The sequence below is a fragment of the Hemicordylus capensis genome, chromosome 5 (genome assembly GCF_027244095.1).
Source record: "Hemicordylus capensis ecotype Gifberg chromosome 5, rHemCap1.1.pri, whole genome shotgun sequence".
NCBI lineage: Eukaryota > Metazoa > Chordata > Lepidosauria > Squamata > Cordylidae > Hemicordylus > Hemicordylus capensis.
Genome location: NC_069661.1, coordinates 179,614,039 through 179,629,327, shown reverse-complemented (window position 1 = coordinate 179,629,327; position 15,289 = coordinate 179,614,039). Strand labels below are relative to the sequence as shown.

The 15,289-nt window shown below is 41.9% G+C and overlaps 1 protein-coding gene across 4 annotated transcripts in view; it reads left to right on the top strand.

Annotated features, from left to right (window-relative positions):
- The window catches only part of PRICKLE1 (prickle planar cell polarity protein 1), a 100,985-nt gene that overhangs the window by 28,906 nt on the left and 56,790 nt on the right, over positions 1-15,289 (top strand). Inside the window, exon 1 of one of the 4 annotated variants that reach the window (XM_053252693.1) lies at positions 7,600-7,753. The exons of the other annotated variants lie outside the window; for them this stretch is intronic. The gene's annotated coding sequence lies outside the window, so the exon portion shown is untranslated. Of the gene's footprint in view, positions 1-7,599; positions 7,754-15,289 lie in introns of those variants that run through there. 4 annotated transcript variants of the gene reach the window in all.

Genomic DNA, 15,289 nt, shown 5'->3' with positions numbered 1-15,289 from the left:
GCATAAGGTAGATCATGGTCCACTGGTGTTCTGGTGCAGTGGTTGCCAAGGTCCTTAAAAAAATTTTTTTTAGTTGACCTTGAACCAGCTTGGCACTCCTTATGTTCTTAACCAAGATTACAAAATTGGGATCACTTAATGATTATTCATGTCTTACCTGTTAAGAGATCAAATCACTGGTGGACAATAGGAAGTCTTAAAAACAAAACAAAACAACCCTGAGTAGCCCACATGCAAGAGTCAGCCCTCCCCTTGCTTTTATTTTAAACACCTTAGAAGGAATATTGGGTTTGTCTCTGCTTAATGTACATTTCTAAATAGAATGAAATTTGGCCTGAAGCCCTGTTTGTATTTTTGCAGATGCTTCTTCAAGTGTGTTGAACATGTGATGCAATATGAGAATTTTGAATTTATTTCTTTGTTTATCATGATTATCGTATGGAGTACTTCATTGTGAAGTTCCCTCTGCCTTGTTCAAAGCACAAAGAGAGACTTTGAAATAAGTACAGTTTTCATTTATGGTTGATCGCTGAAGTGATTTAGATCTCTGTCTCTTGTGCATGTGGAAGAAAGGAATAATGTAGAGTGTACATTTGTTTATTTTAGTAGAATGTAATCCTATAAATTCCTTTGTGCTCTTGATATAAGTCTAGACAGCTTGGTGGGCTATAAGCCAACAAAATGTCCTTGTTCACTGCCCAGTGCTTGAAAGAACAAGACAACTGGCCTCCTATACTAAGAATAAATTCTCCCTTTATTTACAAAAGAGACTAAACCAGAAGCTGCTTTGCTTTAGAAAAGCAAAGTCCTAAGGACTAAGGAGCCAGATCTTAACAGCCCTTGTGCTGTTTAAAAAGGATTGTACTAAACTCCTGATTTACCTGGGGAGTGTGTGTGGTGGGGGCAGGGTGTTGTTAAGTTTAAGTGATATTGCCATTGATTGACTGAAATATGTTCTTTATGCACTGTAGCAGTCTGTTGAGACGAATGTCTTATAGACATTCAGCCTGCAGAGGTGGATGTAACAGATAAAGCGTGAAAACGGCTCATGTTACTGACAAGTGTAACCATGCCAAAACATTGTGGGCAGAGTATTTTTGTTAAAGAAATGATGACAACCTCCAACCCTCTTTGTTTTAAGGATAGGCATTTGTAGTTTCCATAGTTCCTGGAAAAATCCTCTTTAACTTAGTGGTTTCTGGTGCTTGGTATGATAGATAATATTGCACTGATTTAGCAGCTGGTGCATTTCTAAACACATACATGCTACTTCAGTGGTTCATAGAACTGGGCCATTAATTGTAAGTATCTTTCTTCAAAGTGAAGCAGGATTAAATTATTTAGCCCAATTCTGACATTATTGGATCTTTATTCAAAACACTCATATGTTTTTGTGCAAATGACTGTACCTGCATTCATTATGGAAGTGAACCTGGGCAGCAGTCCCTCAAATATATGGTACAGCTAGGTGTGTACTGCTGTACCTACATTCAGCATAACATGTGAATAACTGTACCTTAGTACAGATCTGTACCTCTGTACACTGAACACAAATTGTTAGAGGGTTAAACATAACGTGCAAATAGGGCTTTTGACTTTGCATAATTCAGAATATGTTACATGTGCACTGGTCTCATTAATATTAGTTAGCTGAATCCCCGCTGGTATATTTCCCAGACTATGGGAAACACCTATATTGGGCAGCAGCGATATAGGAAGATGCCGATTCTACCAAAGACAACCACAGGGCTCTGTGGTCGCCAGGAGTCGACACCGACTTGACAGCACACTTTCCTTTACCTTTAAGCAGAAGTAACTTCTCTGGTTTCAGCTAGTGTTGTTGGGTTTTCTCCCCCAGATTTGTGGATGGTTACATTAAAATGATAGCCTGCGTTAACATGAAATCCTTTTTGGGCTGAGGTTTGATCATTGCTATAATGTGGTTATTTTGAGCATTATTGTAGCTATGGCATCCTCCTGGGCTTGGGTTGTGAATAACTTAAGAACTGATGATTTAAACTTGCAGAGTCAGTTTTCAGAATTACTCAGTGGCTATTACCTGACTCTCATTAAGGTAACTGGGAGCAGTTAAAAATATTCAGAGGCATTTGGGGTCGAAACATTTCTATGAAGGACATAAGTTGCATTCATAATGCTTCCAGAACCTGACAGAGAATATGATGCCAGTCTGACAAACTGACAAACAGATTTTCTTGCTGTTAGGGGTGTGCAAAACGGGTTCGAGCTCGAACCAGACTGGCCCTTCATAAAGAAGGGGCCGGTCTGAGTTCAGTCTGAACCAGGCCTGGCTTGGGTCTAACCATTTCAGCCCAGTTTGGATGCTTGTAAAGGGAAATCCAGTAAGCATTAAAAAGGACATTTCAATGACTAATCTGACTTTAACCTGGAGCAAGAAAATTCAACTCATTTAACCTTTTCATATAGAGTGGGACTCCTTTGGGAGAATGTTCAAAGGACTCTCAAAATCTTATCAACAGACAAAATAGAAACAATGATTTATCCAGCTCAGGAACTAGAGAACAGGCGACTTGTTGTAACTGGTTTTTTTTGGGGGGGGGGGCGGAATACTGGTGCAGCAAGCCTGAAGCCTCCCAAACTAAAGGTCAAGTCACAAAAAAATAGCTTCTTCGCCCCAGAAAGAGAAGAAACTGAAAAACTGACTTTGATCACATCATAGACCAGTTTGTATTGGTGAAAGCAAGGAAGGTACAGTCGTAATTTTCATGTAGTGCCATAATTTGTTAATTAAAAGATGAACGAGCTTGACTTGTCTTTTTGAGCTGATATTATGGTAAAGTTATTTGAAAAAATGGGTGTCAGGTGGGGAGGGCGCATCTTCTTCTCCAAGCTGTGTGTTGCTGAGGCGGAGAAGGGGAAAGCCGGAGGCGACGTTCTCCCCACCTTGGGGAGCTGCAAGGAAGCACCTCGCCAGCCACTAGCTGTTGCGCTGGCTCCGGTCTTGGGTTGTGAGGCTCTGCCTGCCACCCCCGCTCAGTTTTATAATGGTCTAAAACCCTTAAAAATGGCAATATTTGCTTGGAAGATAGGAGCAGGGGAGAGTGCCCCCCATTCAAGATAAAATATCCATGAAGAAACATTTGAGTATGGGGCAAGTATCTATTGTCGCAAGTTACATCTGCATGTAATGTCAGCACTTCTTGTCGCTGTACAAGAAGCCTTCCAGACCGCAAGGTTTTTCTCCTTTGCTGTGGAGAGGCGGCGGTGAGTGGTGCGGGGCGCCTGGAGGCAGCGGGCGATGCCAGGCACTGCTCACGGCAGCAGAACCGGCTAGCCCAGCATTAGCGGCCACGGCAGCAGCAGCAGCGAGGAAGCAGTGTTGTGGCATCACCCTTCAAGTGTGCACAGGGCACATGCCATGGCTGCCCTACTCTAAATATGCCTCTGCAAGAAGTTAGGAATTTTAAGTCTACATATGGATCAGATTGAGTCCCAGTCTGCCTGTGTCTTATGGAGAGTTGCATGCTGCCACCAACACCACCTCATGGAGGAAGTATGCCACTTGTCTTACACCACTAGAAAGACCCCTGACTTGTGAAAGTCTAGTTGTTGGCTGATACTGAACTAAGTCCTGGGTCACTGGATCTTAATACACATTGTAGCAGTGTATTCAGAAAACATTGCCATTACATTCATGCCCAAACTTGGAAGTGCTCTTAAACACATTATCCTCTAGTCAGGGGCTTGCTTTTACTCTAAAGCGGCAGCTTCAATTTGTATTGAGACGATGACACAGAAGTAGGGGGTGTTTACTTCATTAACTTCAATACCATTTTATTGCTGAAAATCACCTGAAGAAGGTAGCCTTGAAGTTGCCTTTTAGTACAATGCAACTTTCAGAGTTAAATAGCCATTCATGAGGGTGGGATTTTTGTCATGAAAATATTACAGTAGTGAAGGAGTAGACATCTCCTATGCTTGGGGCTGCTACTTTAGAGTATTACTAGTACAACTTATATACCACTTTTCAACAAAAGTTTACAAAGAAGAAGAAACAATTCCCTCTCCCCAAAAGGCTTACAGTCTAAAACGCTAGGCAGCAGCAGCAGCTACTGGAGAGATGCTGTGCTGGGGCTGGTTAGGGCTAGTTATTCTCTCCCTGCTTAATATAAAGAGAATCACCACTTTGAAAGTTACATCTTTTCCCACTTAGCAGGGGTATAGAGTAAATCAAGCACTTTGCTAGAAGACACATTAATTTGTCCCACACCTTAGGTACAATAGTTAAGGCGTTGGAACGGATCCCAAAGCAAGATGGTGGGTGTTGTACCACTACAGATAGATAAAGCAGGGGAAATGGACAGTAGTAGGTTATTTTGGACTTTGAATCCTACTGCCACAAAAGCATTAGGATTTTGGATACATAATCCAGTCTTGATGTGTGAACAGGCTTAAATTGCCGCTGTGGAAGGAATGCTTATAGAAGGTATGTTGCTTGCATTTGGGAGCTACTCCTAACACAGTGCTTGATACATCTCAGGTGTCAGGAAGCCAAAGTGACTAGAAATAGTCACCTAGGTGCCAATCTGTGGCACCTAGATTGGAATGTTCAGAGGTAGTCATTTAATAAAATGGTAGCCTTGTTTCTCTTGTAACTGTGTTACTTATAAAGAGGACGAAGAGAAGCCTACTCCCCCCACCCATACCAATGTCAGTCATTAATCCAATAATTTTGTCAAGGGGCCATTGTCTGACTCCTAAATTTTTGTGCTGGCTGCTAGATTGAAAGAAAATTTGTCAAGGCTGTCCTAACACCTCTCTCCTCTTTTGCCCATGTTTCTACATAATGGGATGCTGGTGTTCTAATACGAAATTGTGATTGTATTAAATGGCAATATATGCAAACGAAACTTTGAACAGGTTAACTAGAATATTATGAGGCTAGATTACATGAATTTTTAAATGCAACCTTGAACTCCAGTTCTAGACCTTGTATAACTGTATGAGAGCAATACTTTGTAGCTGGGACCTTTTTAAATGTTCTCACTTATTGCATAAAGCAGATTCAGCTAGTGGTGATGAAGAATTAATCTTCCAAAAGAAAACTGTTTCAGTTTACTGTCTCCACTCTGTCGCTTGGATGCTCTTTCAAGCCACATAAGATTTTCCATAAATGGAAAACTTGTTCTGATTTTTTTTTTCAGACTTGCTCTGAATAGTTAATCCTAGGGAAGTGTCTGCTGAACAGCTACATAAAAAAACTCTCAGTATTGCTACAAGTCTTGCTGGATACTGGTACATGTGTACTTCTTGGCAGAATATGGAGTTTCTTAATTGGCATCAGTGCACAAATCACTGACTCTGATTATACAGCAGTGCTATTAAAAAAAAATCCATACTACCGTTGAGTTTGTTTTCCCACCGTTAAACAGTCCCCTTATTCATAAGAAGCAAACTTGCCCACTTTTTCGTCCAGTTTTAAAAACAGCCATCCCTAAATACAGGATTCCCAACTGAAAATTTTCTCAGTTATAGAGTTCAAAAAATAACTCAATTGGTTGATCTAACACAGAGCAAAAAGGACTTAAATTAAAAAAAAAAGAACTGAGGCAAGCATTCTCTCTCTCTCACACACACACACTTGAATCACATGACATACAACATGCAATGTTTCATGGTGTGTTCTAATAATACTAACAATTTTGAAAATAGTGGGGTTTGCGGGGGTTAGGTTTTTGTTTTTTGTTTTGCTTAGTTTGAAATGCCTCTCAATACCAGTTGCAGGAGAGCAAGAACAGGAGAGAGGACATGCCCATCCCTCTTGCCTCAGAGGCATCTAGTGGGCCGCTGTGTGAAACAGGATGCTGGGCTAGATAAGCCTCGGGCCTGATCCAGCAGGGCTGCTCTTATGAAAAGATCAGACCTGTTGCTGATTGCTCTCTTGACTGGAAATGGAACTGCATTCTCTAATTTTTCACACTCCCAGAATTAAAACAACAACAACAAAAAACTCCTCCTAGCTGACAGTTAGTCTAAGGGTCCTATTCCCAGACAGCAAAAAACTGCCCAACATGAAGAGTTTGCATAGCATCTGGAAGCAATTTGCTTACTTGGAGATACACATTCCTGAAGGCTTGTGTTATCTTTCCCAGTAGGATCTCACAGGCTGCTCAGATGGCCAGCAGGGACCTTGTGCAATTTCTGCAGCACCACCTGTTGGCCCATGAATAACACACCCCATTCACCAGAGAAGTACCAATGAAAAGGGAGAGTGTTATTCATGGAAAGCAAGAGCTGGCTGGTAGATGAATCTGTGGAAATTGTGCAAGAACCCTGATGGTCTCCTGATCAGCTCATCAGATCCCACTTGAAAAGGAGACACAAGCCCTTTGGGAGCATGTGGGAGTACTCTTGCTTCCAGATTGCATATTGCACATGGTTGGGTGTGTGTGTGTGTTCTAGAAGGACCCTATATTACACATGATTAGTCCCATTGAACTTAATGGGACAAATTAGTCAGTACTAACTTGTCCCATTAGTTTCAGTGGGACTACTCATGTGGTGTTGAGTCTGCACATCAGCCTTTGTTCCTACAACACAGGTGATCGTAATTATGGATAGGATATGTTGACAGATCCTCTGACATCAGTTGAACTTTCAAAGATAAGGTGGCAGTCACTTATCAGATGGTCACACATACACACTGATACTCCGCTCAGGGTATGTGGAATGTCCCCTCTCATATAGGTTTTTTTGGTATTTTTTTATAATATCCTACCCTAATTCCATTCTGCACAGTATTTATGAGCTCATTCTTCAAATAGAACAGCAATAATCTACACACATGATTGAACTACACACAAGGAAGCTATTCTCGTGAGCAGCAGGAACCAGGCTAAGGGAGCCCAGTCCGGTCCTGCTGCAAAAATGGGAGCCACGCAGCTCCCAATGATGGCTCAGTGGCAAGCCCATTTACAAAGCCTGCCACTTAACCCAGGTTAAGCGAGAGCACCCGAAAACCGGGTTAAAAGAACATGCGTTGCCATGGTGCGTCTTTGTGCCACAGCGACTCATGAGTAGCCTCCCGACTGGGAGGTTACAACAAGCCTCCTGGCATTGGGGGGGGGCTCCCCACAAGGTACTGCACAGTCATGTCACTTATGTCACTTCCAGGGCCTTATGTCACTTCCAGGGGCTAGGAGGCACCTGATCCTCCTGGTCTGGAGGTTCGGGGGTTCAGGATCAAACTGAACTCTCCCCACCCCTCTGGTTCCGTCTGGACCGAACCTCTGGACACCTTCGCGATTTTTCCCCCTTAAAAAAATAATTCTGGAAATGCATTTAAAGTACCTTTAGCCCCTTCGGGGGGCTTCCTGTATGCTGTGGGGAGAGGTGTCCGCGAAGGTTTCCCTTTCCCCTGCTGGCCTCTGAAGTCACCACCGCAGCCCAGGAAATTGATCATTTTTGGCCCATTTGGGCCTCTGTAGTGCACGGCGACGGCCATTTTGGCCACCGCCGCATATGCGTAAATGACCTCTGCAAGCCCTTGAATGACCCAGGGGCTCACAGAGATCATTTGCATATGCGCGGTGGCCATTTTGGACTTCAGAGGCTGGCGGGGGGAGGGGAACCTTCACTGACACCCCCCGTGGACCCAAAATGATCAATTTCCCGGGCCGCAGCAGTGACTGCAGAGGCTGGTGGGGAGAGGGGAACCTTCGTGGACCTGCCGCCCCCCTGTGGCATACAGGAAGCCCCCCCAAAGGGGCTAAAGGTACTTTAAATTCATTTTTTAAAACCTTTTAGAAAAAATAATATGCGAACGTGAAAATAATTTGCAGACCAGACCAGGGGGTTTCAATGGGGGCCAGACCGGACTTGGCCAGTCTGGTTCGAGTCCAGTCTGGACTCGAACCAAACCGGGCCAGCTGGTTCCATGCACACCCCTAGGCAGCTGATCTGGCTACCCAGGGATTGCTGCTTCATTGTCTATGGGGAGAATGGGTCAAACTACACTCTTCGCAGACCTCGTTTTGTCTCATACCTGGAGTAAGGTAATAACTTAAATGTAAATAACAATAAAACCTTTGGGGTTACTCCCCCTTTTTTGTTGCAAAAACATGCTTGAAAAAATTGCTACAGAATTTGTGTTGTAGTGTTGAGAAATTAGAATACTTATATAGAAATTAGTATAACAGATCACTGCAGATAGCTGTTGTTGCTGCCTGGTGTCTTGGTACTCCATCAGTAGCAACTGGCATTTACAGCTGAGTATCAGTAATGGCCTATCTAATTTTTAAATTGAACAACCATTACTGAAATGATGGGTAGACCAGAAAATTGAATGACTAGAAGAAAAATTTCACACATACCCCTTAATAATCAAGCCTCTGTCTATCTATATTTTCTTGTTATACATGATTTACTTTCCTCATGACCATGGAACCCTATGAAATTGCAGTTCTGGTCCACTTAAATGGCAGAAAATTCAAGTGATTCAGATGTTCAGTGACAATTCAAATACTGCTGTACATCCATTAGTGTCAATATTTTTATGGAGGAGTTCTGTTGCTGGGAAAGTATATATTCCAGGGTACTAAATAAACATTCATTTAATTTGCCTGTGCCTATAAAGGATTGTAGCCAGGTCTTGTTTCCCTTTTAGCCTTTAGCTACTGGCTCTTTAAAGCTACTGGCTCTTTAAAGGAGAACAGTCTAGCATGGAAGACTCCAAAATGCATCCTTTTAAAAGCTTCTACAGCTATCTTGCTCAAAGACAACCTTCTAAATTATCTCTGAATTTTGCTTTAGATATCTATGGTTTGTAAAAATGTAGAAATCCACTGTTTGTCAGATACGTTGCTAATAATTAAGGTATAATACTTTACTGAAATTATTTTAACTTCCACAAGATGCACCATAATCTTGTTGTGCTGGGCTACACAACTTTGGCTCTCCCGCAGTGTTGAACTGCAACTAACATAATCCCTGATTATTGACCACAGTGGCTAAGGAAGATGGGAGCTATAGGCCAAAAACAGCTGGAAGGCCAAAGTTGTGCAGCCCTGGTCTACACTGATAGGCAGTGGCTCTCCTAGGTTTCAGGCCAACTGGAGGTGTGAAGGAGTAAACCTGTTACCTTCTGTATACAAGTGCGTGCTCTACTACTGAACTAGAGCCCTGTCCCCTAAGGGGAACATCTTGTAGCAGACAACACATTCATGTAGTTGCCTCTCCAAATGCAAACCAGGGCAGACTCTGCTTAGCAAACAGGGCAATTCATGCCTTTCTACTGCAAGACCAGCTCTCCTCCATCTCCTCCATGAGAATGCAGTGTAGCATTGGGTGGGAGGGACAAGTTTTGCATGCCTTTGTTTATAATTGCAAGGTGGGCAGGGCTGATGGATGGAATATTCCAAAGTAGTCCCAGATAGTAGATGGAGTACCAGGGGAAATATTTGTGGAAGGGAAAGAATCCATTAATCATAACTCCTGTGTTCATTTAATTAGCATATCCAGTTAAAAACTCTTAGTTAAAGCTAACAATCTGTGAAATGATTAAAGTTGATTAAGAAAACTCTTAATTGTACAAAGGAGACTTCTTTTTAAAATTACACATAATGTCAGAAAGAAAACCTAAAACTTTGATCCTTACCTCTTAAATAGCATGAAAGCAAATAACTTTTCAAAGGGGAACAACCTAATGACAAGATTACACTTTCACATTAAATTTACCTGCTATGTCTCTGGTGCCCTTTGCAAGCACACAGACCTTAATAAATTAACAGTTTGCTATCTTTGTAGCATCTAAGTGCTGTAGGTAAAAACAGAGTAAACATTCAAGTTTAATTAAATGCATCTTTTGCCAGAACAGAAGTGCTTGTTCTATCATTCATTCTTTTTGGTATGAAAGCATGCAAAATAGGTGTGAAGCAAGAGTCATCCTAAATAAAATGCACAGTGGCCTAGCAAAAACTGCATGGTAACAACCTTACTGAGTAGTAAAGATGGAAAAATCAGATCGCGCTGAGGAGGCAAAAGGTACTGAAATTAAAAGCAGAAAATATTTTGTAATTGGACAAGGGCACATTTTATGGTCACTTGGGCCAGCACATGATTATTTAATGTATTTAACATATTTTTAAACTGCCCCAAACTTGCATCTCTGGGTGGCTTACAACAAGAAATGACAACAGAAAAGTTAAAACATTCGTTAAAACTACGACAACCGAGAAATGAAAACATTGGTTAAAATAAATGACAACAAAAAGTTAAGACATTACAACAATTTAATTTTTTTAAAAAATATTTTAAAACTATTTTAAAACAGTATTTAATTAAAAGCTGGGGTGAACAGATGTGTCATAGATGAACATTAGGCATTGTTCATGTACATGTGAGAAACCACTTAAAATAGACAAATATAACATTGCTGTTTCTCTCTTTCATTGCTATCATGGAAACTAAGATCAAAGGGAAAATCTGAGTAACTGAGATCTGGGTCAGTGTTTCTGTAAAAAAAAATATACTGTGAAATTGACAAACCATGTTTCAGCTAGTGCAACTCATTGGTTCCCAAATGTTCCTTTCCAAGGGCTTTTGAAGTGGGCTTTCCCATTACTAGGAAAAAGGTAGCAAAGGGTCTTAAAGACCAACCGATTTATTGTGGCATAAGCTTTGTGGCTTGGATCATGGCTTCCCAACCTTGGGTCCTCAGACATTGTTGGAGCACAATTTGCATAATCACTAGCCAAACTGAGGCATTTGTAGCTGAGAATGATAGGAGTTGTGGTCGAACAGGATCTGGTGACCCAAGTTTGGGAAGCCATGGTCCAGGTTACAAAAGGTATGCCACCATGAATCAGTTGGTCTTTAGCACCCTTTGCTGCTTTTTCCTGGGTGAAGAAAAGAGACATTAAGGAGGGTCTTTAGGGGTAGGGGTATCCTGGGATCTGTTCACCAGGATTTTCTAAAGGAGTACACTATGCTTTCTGGAAACTTAGCAGCTTGGCTGGTTCACAAAGCTATAGTATATAGAGGCAAGTGGAGACTCAGAGTTTTCCCCAGGGCCTTTCCACTGGCAAGCCCTAGTTCATAACCTCTCTTCCTCTTGTTTTCTTTAAGTAAAGTAGTGGAACCACCTATACTATACTTCTTTAAGTATAGTAGCGGAACCACCATTGGGCGAATGGGTTCAAAGAACCTGGGCTGTCACCAATCACGGGCTGTCAGCGTGCCCCAAACATCCCCCACATCTGACGTCAGATGCGGGGGGTGTTATTTCGGTACCAAGCGGGGCCCCATTTAGGAGAGAGATCAGTCTGCGTTGCATTGGCAGCGCTGCCGGAACGGCTCTCCCTGCCTTTAAGGCAGAGAGAGTTGCTCTAGCCCGAGGTGCCCAACGCAACATGGGCCAATCTCCCTCCCAAAAGGGGCCGCACAGCCCTGTTTGGGAGGGAAACCACGCCCCCGCATCTGACATGATATGCAGGAGCATGGCTAGCCAGGCCCCTGCATCCGACGTTGGATGCTGTGGGGGGCAGGGGGCCATGGAGGAGGGCTGCCGCCAGCCTCCCTACACTACAAAAGGGCAAAAGGTTGCCATATTCTGGCTTTCCAAATCCAGGTGCCTAATTTGCATATTATGTAAATTGGCTTGAAAATAATTCTTGAGCAGAATAGTGATTGCACGTTGTGCTCCATAACTCTGCTTCTACAAGGGCTAGCGTTTAGCTTTTAAAAAGAAAAAAAAATCTGAAATCTGGATGGGATGCTTAAAATCCAAGTGAAACCCAGAATTTTGTGGGGCATGGCAACTCTATTTAACTGCCTTTATTCAGTGCCAACAATGTGCTAGGCATTGTACAAAAGAGCAGTCCCTGTCCAGCAGCTTCTAATAAATATTCTGCTGTTTCAGCTCTGGAAGAGGTTTTTTTTAAAAAAAAATATTGTGAGGTTCAAATGTCTTAAACATGCATCTACCTTCATCCTGTGCTCTTTTCCTCTGCGCCACGCCCCACCCCTCACCGAATAAGCAAACTTGGATATACACTGGGCAAGAATTTAATATCTGCTCCCGAACTAACTGTTCTTTAAGTCTGTGGTAAGGCAGTTTTGCTAATTGCAGTTTTGCAATCCTGTTAATCTTGGATTATCAAGTTAATTTTTTTATTTTAATACGTGGGATGAGGTCATAGTTAGAGTAGGCGGTGATGCTGTCTTTTGTGGGCTTTGCATAATTGCAGGGGAGAATTAATTTAAGCTTTGCACATGGATGGCTAGAAGCATGCTCTTTTTTTTTTCTTTTGGCCCCTGAGGTTGCACAACAGTCCATTATGATACTTCTTAACTGCCACTGCTGGTAAAGCTAGCATGAGACTTGTTTTTTTTAAAAACAAAGTTTACCTTTACATTTAAAAAAAAAATCCAATGTCAATATATGGCTCTTGAAAGCAGATTTGTTCAAGGCAGAGAAGTTGTAGTTAAGTGAGGGGACTCGGAAAACTATCACTAGATGGCACTCTTAAACTGGTAATAGTCATGAGTCATGACTGGTATTCTTTTAACATGGTGGAGTAGGAAATGAACTTTACACTAGGTAAGGATGTACTTTGAGGTAGTAGGTCCAGACTGCTTGTTAACAAAGGCTCATCACTCCATTCACATCTTACTCACTCCACTTGGCACACTGGGTACTTCACAAACATAACTAATATTTCCAAGTGCTTTCCTAATATCTTGTAAGAAAATGTACTTATAAAAGTGGGAGGAGGGCATGGACAAAAACATTTAAGAAAATAACCACAAAATGGATCCCCTAAAAACATCTGATGAAAAAAATTAGATACTTTTCTGAAGTAAAAAGAATAGAGAAATGAACCTGTCTGGATGGTATAAATGTGATACTGATAGGCCCCACATGTAATGGGTGCAATGACAGAATTCTCCCATTTTCACTGAGATGTGAAATATGGGTTTACTTCTCATTTGTGTCTGGACAGTACCACATCATACTGTGAGAGAGGGTTCATATAACTAAATGCTCACTTCAGAATGTTCTACAAGTAGAAAACCAGATGTTGGGAGAAAAAGCTAGACACAAATAGTCTTCATCATATCAACTAAGCATCGAACAAATTTCAATTGTCTTAAATTTTAAGGCAGGTATATTTAATGTAAACATTATGAGAAAACCAAAGATTCCTCATCAGTAGAATATGGATGTGCAAGGAAGCTGTGGCATTTTACTTTTTTTAGGCTTCTAAAGTTGAACAGGCATTTGTTGGCTTCCAATGTATGTAAGAACAGCCCTGCTGGATCAGGCCCAAGGCCTATCTAGCCCAGCATCTTGTTTCACACAGTGGCCCACCAGATGCCTCTGGGAAGCCCACCGGCAAGAGGTGATGGGACGCCCTCTTTCTTGCTGTTGCTCCCTTGCAACTGGTATTGAAAGGCATAGTGCTTCTGAGGCGGCCTATAGCCACCAGACTACTAGTCATTGATAGACCTCTCCTCCATGAATTTGTCTTAAGACCCTTTTAAATCCGTCCAAATTAGTGGCCATCACCACATCTCATGGCAAACAATTCCATAGATTAGTTATACGCTGTGTGAAAAAATACTTTATTTTGTCAGTCTTAAATTTCCCAACCTTCAGTTTCATGGGATGACCCCTGGTTCTAGTGTTGTGAGAGATGGAGAAGAATTTCTCTCTGTCCACTCTCTCTGCTTACTCTATGCATAATTTTATACACAGATCATGTCTCTCCATAGTCGCCTATTTTCCAAACGAAAGCACCCCAGATGCTGTAGCCTTACCCCATAATGAAGGTGCTCCAGGCCCCTGATCATCTTGGTTGCCCTCTTCTGCTCCAATTCTACAATAATCTTCTTAAGGTATGGTGACCAGACCTGTACACAGTACTCCAAATCTGGCTGCACCAAAGATTTGTATGAGGGCATTATTATATTAGAATTTTTATTTTCAATTCCCTTCCTAATGATCCCTAGCATGGAATTTCCTTTTTTACCACTGCTATGCACTGAATTGACACTTTCAATGAACTGTCTACCAGATTAACAAATTAAAAAACACTGGTCCCAGTACAGATCCCTGGGGGACCCCACTTCTTATATTCCTGCATTGTGAAAACTGTCCATTTATTCTTACCGTATGTTTCCTCTCCTTCAACCAGTTACTGATCCACACATGTACCTGCTCCCTTATTTCATGACTGCTAAGTTTTACTCAAGAGCCTTTGGTGGGGTACTTTGTCAAAAGCTTTTTGGAACTCTAAGTATATAATGTCAACCGGATTGCCTTTATCCACATGCCTGTTGACACTCTCAAAGAACTCCAAAAGGTTAGTGAGGCAAGCCTTGCCCTTACAGAAGCCATGCCGATTCTCTTCAGCATGGAGAATGTTGTATTGTGTGCTTCATCTTTAAGAGGGAGATGAGAGGGTGGTATGAGAGCCTTGGGATGAGAAGGTGCTGAGAGAGGACTGGGAGAAGAGTTCTCTTTTGCTGAAGAAGCTTTAAGTTTGTGATAGTGATTTGAACTTTAGGATCTTTTCATTGGCTTGGACAGACCTCAACCTAGATATACTAGGAATTCGGGACAGTCCTCAGATAAATTGTGCTTATCAGGTGGCCCTACTCACATCACATGGTTTTTCTTTTGCACTTTTGAATGGTGTTGATGTGGAAAGTAATGTGTGAAGCAGCCCTTTGAACCCTTACCTATTATATGAAAGTAAAATAAAGTGTGCCATCGACTCGGTATCGACTCCTGGTGCCCACAGAGCCCTGTAGTTTTCTTTGGTAGAATACAGGAAGGGTTTACCATTGAGATTATGAGATGATGCCTTTCAGCATCTTCCTATATTGCTGCTGCCCAATATAGATGTTTCCCATAGTCTGGGGAACATACCAGCGGGGATTTGAGCTGGCAACCTCTGGCTTGCTATTTAAGTCATTTCCCTGCTGTGCCATTAGGTGACTGTTATATGAAAGTACTGGTCCTTATCTAAATCACGTATGTTTAAAGAGGCTTTACATCCATAGGAGTAACATTGCTTTAGATGACCGGGTTATGGTCTAGACAGACAGCCCACTGGTGGGAATGTGCATGAAACTGATTTTGCATTTTGTTTCAAGCTTGAAACAAAACACAGATGGCTAAAATGTTTCATCTAAATAGCTGTTGACCCTGGTTGTTTCAATGAAACAAAACTCAATGTTTTGCGTTTCGGCCATAAGGAACAATGGAGAAACTCAAAACACACCAACAAAAAGATTCACCAACCAA